Raw genomic sequence first — 6,000 nt, forward strand, 5'->3', positions numbered from 1 at the left:
GAAAGGCCCAGCATGATCACCAGGCATGATCAGGGGAATCATCGTCCGCACGGGCTGGTTCGTTATCCTTGTTGTGCACCTTAATTTTCCTCCCATCTTGAGATGGCCGTAGGGAGAAACGAAGGAACCAGAAAAAAAAGAAAATAAATAAAAATTCCTCGTTTGATCCCCGTTCGCTCGTTCCAATGTTGGCCTCCTTGTTGGCGTAAGAACTCCGAACGAGCGCAAATATAAGATTCCGATAATAAACGATACACACGCCAAGGGGGAAGGAGAAAATTAACAAAGTTGGTAGATTCGACTTCCCGCACACTAACACAGCCTTTGTTGCGTGCAATTTGGTGCGATGTGTTTTTTGTTTGTCCCCCAAAACAACCGAAATTTGTTTTTAAATTCTATTTTCTCCCGCCAACCGGAATGACAGCATATGAGCGTAAGCGCGTTATTTTTATTGCACTTTTTGAACGGCTATTCCCGTCGGCTTGTTTGTTGTTTATTGCACCGCACGACGGTCCCTGCCTCCCATGCTAAATGATCCGTGTTCCGTACGTAAAATGTCCGTTCCGACCGTACGCGCGCTCATTATCGGGTTCGTTTCCTGTTGCCGGCCCGGTGAGTCTTTCGTTTCAGGTGCGTTCAAGTAAACGCGCAAGTTGTGTTCGTGCCACGTTTTTCTTGCTCTTCTTTACCTCCTGCAAACACATTCGGAGATTGCGTTTCCTCGTTTCGCCGAAGGATCCTTTCCGGGGCCCTGTCGGGGCGCAGGCAAACGTCCGTTTGATCCTAGCAAATTACTAGTTTTTTGCATCTGTGTTTTACTTTTCGGTTAAGCTAATGCATCTTTCGTTTTGCGGGTCTCCAAACCCCGTTCGCATGTTTGCTTTCACGTTCCACGGAAATGAATGAATGGACGGAATGTTCGCAAAGGCCTGGCCAAAGGGAAGGAGAGAAGGAAAAAAAGAAGGATGACCCGGAGCGGTCGAAAGGGCGAGGCCCAAAATAAATACCACACCAAAAAGGATGTGATTCGGTAACAACCCGCTAATTACCACACCCGGAGTGGTCCGTTTTCCTGCTGGCGAACCGAAAAACGGAACCCGCCAACGAAACAACCAACCGAGCCAAGCAGCAATTGATGCTGTGCCGAGGAATGCTGCATTCTGGCCGTCGTGCTGATTTTTTTTTCTTACCGTTGTGTACTCTTTGGTAAGGACTTGTGGGGGTCCAGCGGGGACTTTGTTCGCTGACTGAAACGAAAAACTGACCGGACTTCTTGGATTCCAAACTGCAGCCCGTTTTGTGGGGCTGGCGTTTTATTTGAGTATGTAAACCTTTTTTCCCTTCACTCCATCCGAAAGCAAACTCAAAAAACATCTCACCCTCAGAAATGGAGGATCTCAGGTTAAGGTTTGATTTTGATTTTTCCCTTAATTCTTCCCAATGGTTGTGGAACTTTTTCATCCTCTCACCGGGTTAACACTAGCTCCTGTTCCTCCGTTCCCTTTCACCCTCGTCGACACCCGCAGTCAACGCATTTCAAGCGCGATCCTGCCCGAAATTATTGCCACATTGCGGTGTATGTCTGGTTTTTTTGTCCTGCCAACGCGTCGAAACCGAATCCCGCCGGGCTCGGGGTGAACCAATTTTCGCGCTGCAGCAAACCGATGGCCCTTGGCGACGGTTTCTGTTCCTGTTGTGCTTTTCACCCCCTTCATTTCTTCACTTTTGTTTTGTTTTGTTTAAATTCAACTTCCATTCTCCCTCCCCCTCGCTTGAAGATGGTCCTGCGAAACATGATTGACGGCCTGATTGGGCGCTGCTTATTATTAAGTACTATCATTTGCCATGGGTGCATGGGCTCGCCAAAGTCGTCGCGGACCGTTTGTTTTTTTTTTGTATCTCATTGTGCAGCTCCTTTTGATGATCCCTTTGCCATTCTCCGACCTGGCTGTCACCTTTCGATGTGTGGATTTGATTTTTTTTCGACAGACCTGCCCGAGAATGAGCAAAAAAAGCCAAAAGGAGCCTGCGAGAAAATTGCACAAGTCAACCGACTGACCACGAAATGAAGCGAGGGAAAAAAACCGTTTGGGTTCCCGCAATGTCCGGCCCCCGGAAGATGACGAATGACGGAAAGTTGGAACGTGATCCTTTTTTTGCTCATTGGGCTCGGTTTGGGGTTGTGTTTTTGTGTGCGTGTGTGAGCAAGAAAAAGCTGGGACCATGAAACACGCCATCGGCGAGCAGTTTCGGTTTCGTGCAGCATCTTCTTATTCATTAGCACTTTTGGCGTCCACTCGCAGCCCCAACGTGCGCCTTCCTACTTCCCCCACGCCTTTCCTTGCATGGTGGGCTCAAACAAAAAATGGTGGCAATCGGAGTGCACTTTCCGTGCCGAGAGACGAACGTCTTGCCCGCGGTGTGTTCGTTCTTATTATTTCACCTCATCGCCCAACGTCAACCCACCACCACCACCACCACCCGATGAGACGGGACGCAATCAACGTAGAACAAACATGCTGTACGCCGTCGACGTCGTCGTCGTCATCGTCGACGACTTGCCAAAAGCCCGACTCTCGCTCGTTTAGCAGCTCCTTATTATGAATGGGCTGCACTTTGGCAATTTGTGCGGTAGTATTTGCGTCAATCTTCCGAGGACGATTATGCACCAAACGATAGACAGGGCAAAAGAGAGAGAGAGTGAGAAGGAGGGAAATGGGAGACGATGCAGCGGGAAAGATAACAATTGCGGTCTGCCCTTGGAGCGCTTGCGAGTTTTCCATTTTGCAAGTTTATGAAAGCTTGTTGATAGAGGGCGAATCAGTGCCGCCCCCTCGTGCTACCGATTTCGAAAGCACCGATTTTGAAAGTCGAATTTAGTCGTCCTTTCTACCGCTCTTGCCCAGCTGGAGAAGAACTGGACGAACTCTCGTTCGTTTTCACCAAAACTGTACCGTCGGGGAAAACTCATCTGCCGAGAGTGTTTCCCGCACTAATGCTTGGTTTTTTGTTCGGTTCCTAGTTTTTAGAACGGGGAGGCAAAGGGTTTGTTTTCATCTTCGAACACAGGATCGAAAGGATCTGCAAGTCACGCCCCTCCACATGTACGGGGGAAAAATATTTTCCAATTCCAGTGGTGGAAAGATTGATTTGGCTCGCCAGATTTGCCACGGTTGGGATTATGTTATGTTTGTGTTGAAAGTTTCTCGTATGCGATCGATGGCGTGATGGAGTGAGCTTTTGGGTGTGAAGAAATATAATTTATTAGTATCGATTTTCCGAGTCCATGGCGAGGGCCGAACCCGACGGGACGGGTTTCGATTGAGTGCTGTCAATAAACGTTTGCACGGGTTTTGCCGAGTTGTTGAGAAGTTGTTCTCGGACACACAGAGTTTATGATCTACTCGTGGTTTGATGTGCTCGTGCACAATGGTTTTGCGTGTGTGCAACTCAATTTTTTAAATGTTTTCCAGTATTTAAATTTTCTTTTGATGCAAAAATCTAAATTGTAAGCTCATAAATCGATCCCACGTCACAACAGGGTATTGAAATGTTAATGTCGATTTACGCGTCGGCTTAAGCTTTGGTGTAAATATTTCATAAGATTGTTTGTGCGCCGGGTAAGGAAGAACCACAAAGCGCCTTTACAAAAACCCCCCATCCCCGCCCCACCTTTTTTGGGCGTGTGAACGAAATAACAAAATTAAAAAAAGAACCGAAAACCAACGCACTTCCAATCGAACCCCTTCCTCCAGCCCGAGATCATCTTCTCTCGGCCACTTGATCACGTACTGTGAGCGCCCACGCACGAACAAGAAAAAAAAGTGCTCTTCACCATCTTCGAAGTCGATATTCGATCTTCAACCATTGAGACAGCACAATGCGAACAAACACCGCACCAAAAACCCCCGCCACAGATAGTTATGCTGCTCAATCCCCCTCGATAAACATCTCGGCTAACCTGTTGGATCCGGGTTAGGGGGGAAAGGCTTAGGTTGGTTTCTCGTAAACGTTGAATTACGGATTAATAATCGTCTTAACACACTGCTCAGACGGATGGATCTTTCGGCGTTGGAGGGAGAAGTTAACACCGGCCATCGGTTAAGTTGCTTAAGACTTCTTCCTTCAGCTTGAGTGGTTCAAGGGGCAAGCGCAGCTTTGGGTTTCGTAAGGCAAGGCAAGATAGAGACAAAATATGACGCACTGCTGGGGTACGGCTCTTCCGTCGCCCGACTTTGCGAAGTATTTTCGTTCGGAATAAACATGTTTGATATTTTTATTACCAACGGAACGAGGCGAAGTTATTTTCAAAACGATTCTGATTCGATAGTTGATCCTTTTTTTATTTTTTTTGGCCATGACATCATGTTGCACTTTATTGTTTGTGTGTTGGGTTGGATGGATAATTTTTCCTGCTGCGCCGAATTAATTTCGACTGAAGTTCATACAGCAAAGACCTGCCAAGGCGTGGAGTGAAGTAGATAAATTAAATGTCTTTTGTAGGGGTTTGTTTATTGTTTTGATAAAAAGGAAAACAATCTTATTACGCGTAAAGTCCATTTTCACCATTTCGACTGAGGATGTTTTATCTTTTTACAGTTGAGAACTTGTTTACTGCATGCAATTTTTGGGTCATCTTCTTTGGACGACCGTCACAGGAAACGCTCTGGGTCGTTTGATGTTTATGGACATTAAATGCACATTATCCGTTGAGCATCGGAAAATTCGAACGATGTGTGCGTGTGTGTGTGTTTCTGAAGGGAAATAATCGGCGGGGGAGACAATACCTCCTCGGAGATCATTAAGGAGACGTGCGGAAGATTTACAACCATTCCCAAACCCCCATCGGTTCCCGACCGTACCATTTGCTGCAGATTTTAACGAGCTGCCTTTCCAACCGCCTCGGAGGGTAGGTTCGTTTCAGTTTGCCGTGTCTTGGGTGGATCTGTAACCCCCACCGGTTCCGGTCGGAGCAGCGAAAGATTACCAATCACAAACGAAAGCAAAAAAAAATGTAAATTTCGATTCGAAACGCAACGAACTGCATTCCTCGTTCGTGTTCCGTTTTGCCGCCATCTGATTGCACTGCTGATGTCATGTTCTTCTTTCTCCCGATGGAATGTGGAGGCGCATGGTGAACGTGGAAAAAAGTAAACGAAAATCGCTCGGAAAAGGTCAATCGAGAACGGATCGGGGTGGTGTATTTTATTGGAATTTGATGTGTTTGCCATGTCCGCTGTGTGTTTTGAAGTCTGCGCAAATATAATAATACCTCCCCGCGGTCGTCGAACGGATGAAGGGGTTTTTTTTTGTCATGTCCCTTTTTTGGGTTTAGTTTAATCGGAAACGTAAAAATTTAATAAAAGTAAAAAGTAAAGGCAAAATAAACATACAAACACACATACTTGAAGGGCGCTTGTGTCCATCAAATAAAATCAAATATATTCCTAACCAGTAAAGCAATGGGAAACGAAAGAGAGGAAGAGAGAAAGAGAGAAAGAAAAAGCAAGAGAACACAAACGCCCAAAGTGTGTTGCACATTTGACCAAACAGTTAACAAACATATTTTCGTCTGCAGGGTTGAATTTTACGGTAGTGGCTTTTCTGTTTGATCTATACTTTTTTTTTGCTTTATTCCTTTTTCTTCCCGGTTTTCCCATCTCGTCCTGTCAAAATTTGTTTTCGGTTTTCACTGCCCCTGGCGGAAGTAATACGGGAGGAAACTCGAATCCGTTGCACATTTTCGTCATGTTTTTCGGTGATTGACCGAACGCCACAGTTAAACACACACATACATACACACATACACACTCCCTGGGAAGTCGGTTGGGGTTTCGGGGATCGATCGGGCCAACATGAATCATTTCTGTTGTTTGGATGGTTTGCAGACTGACTGCGGCGGGGGTTTTTCGTTTTTCATCTTTGTGTTTTACCCTGTTTTTGAAAATGTCGTTTTGCTTTTCCGAAGCCACTGCAGTGAGTGCAGCTCCCAAAGCCGTC

The sequence above is a fragment of the Anopheles ziemanni genome, chromosome 3 (genome assembly GCF_943734765.1).
Source record: "Anopheles ziemanni chromosome 3, idAnoZiCoDA_A2_x.2, whole genome shotgun sequence".
Lineage (NCBI taxonomy): Eukaryota > Metazoa > Arthropoda > Insecta > Diptera > Culicidae > Anopheles > Anopheles ziemanni.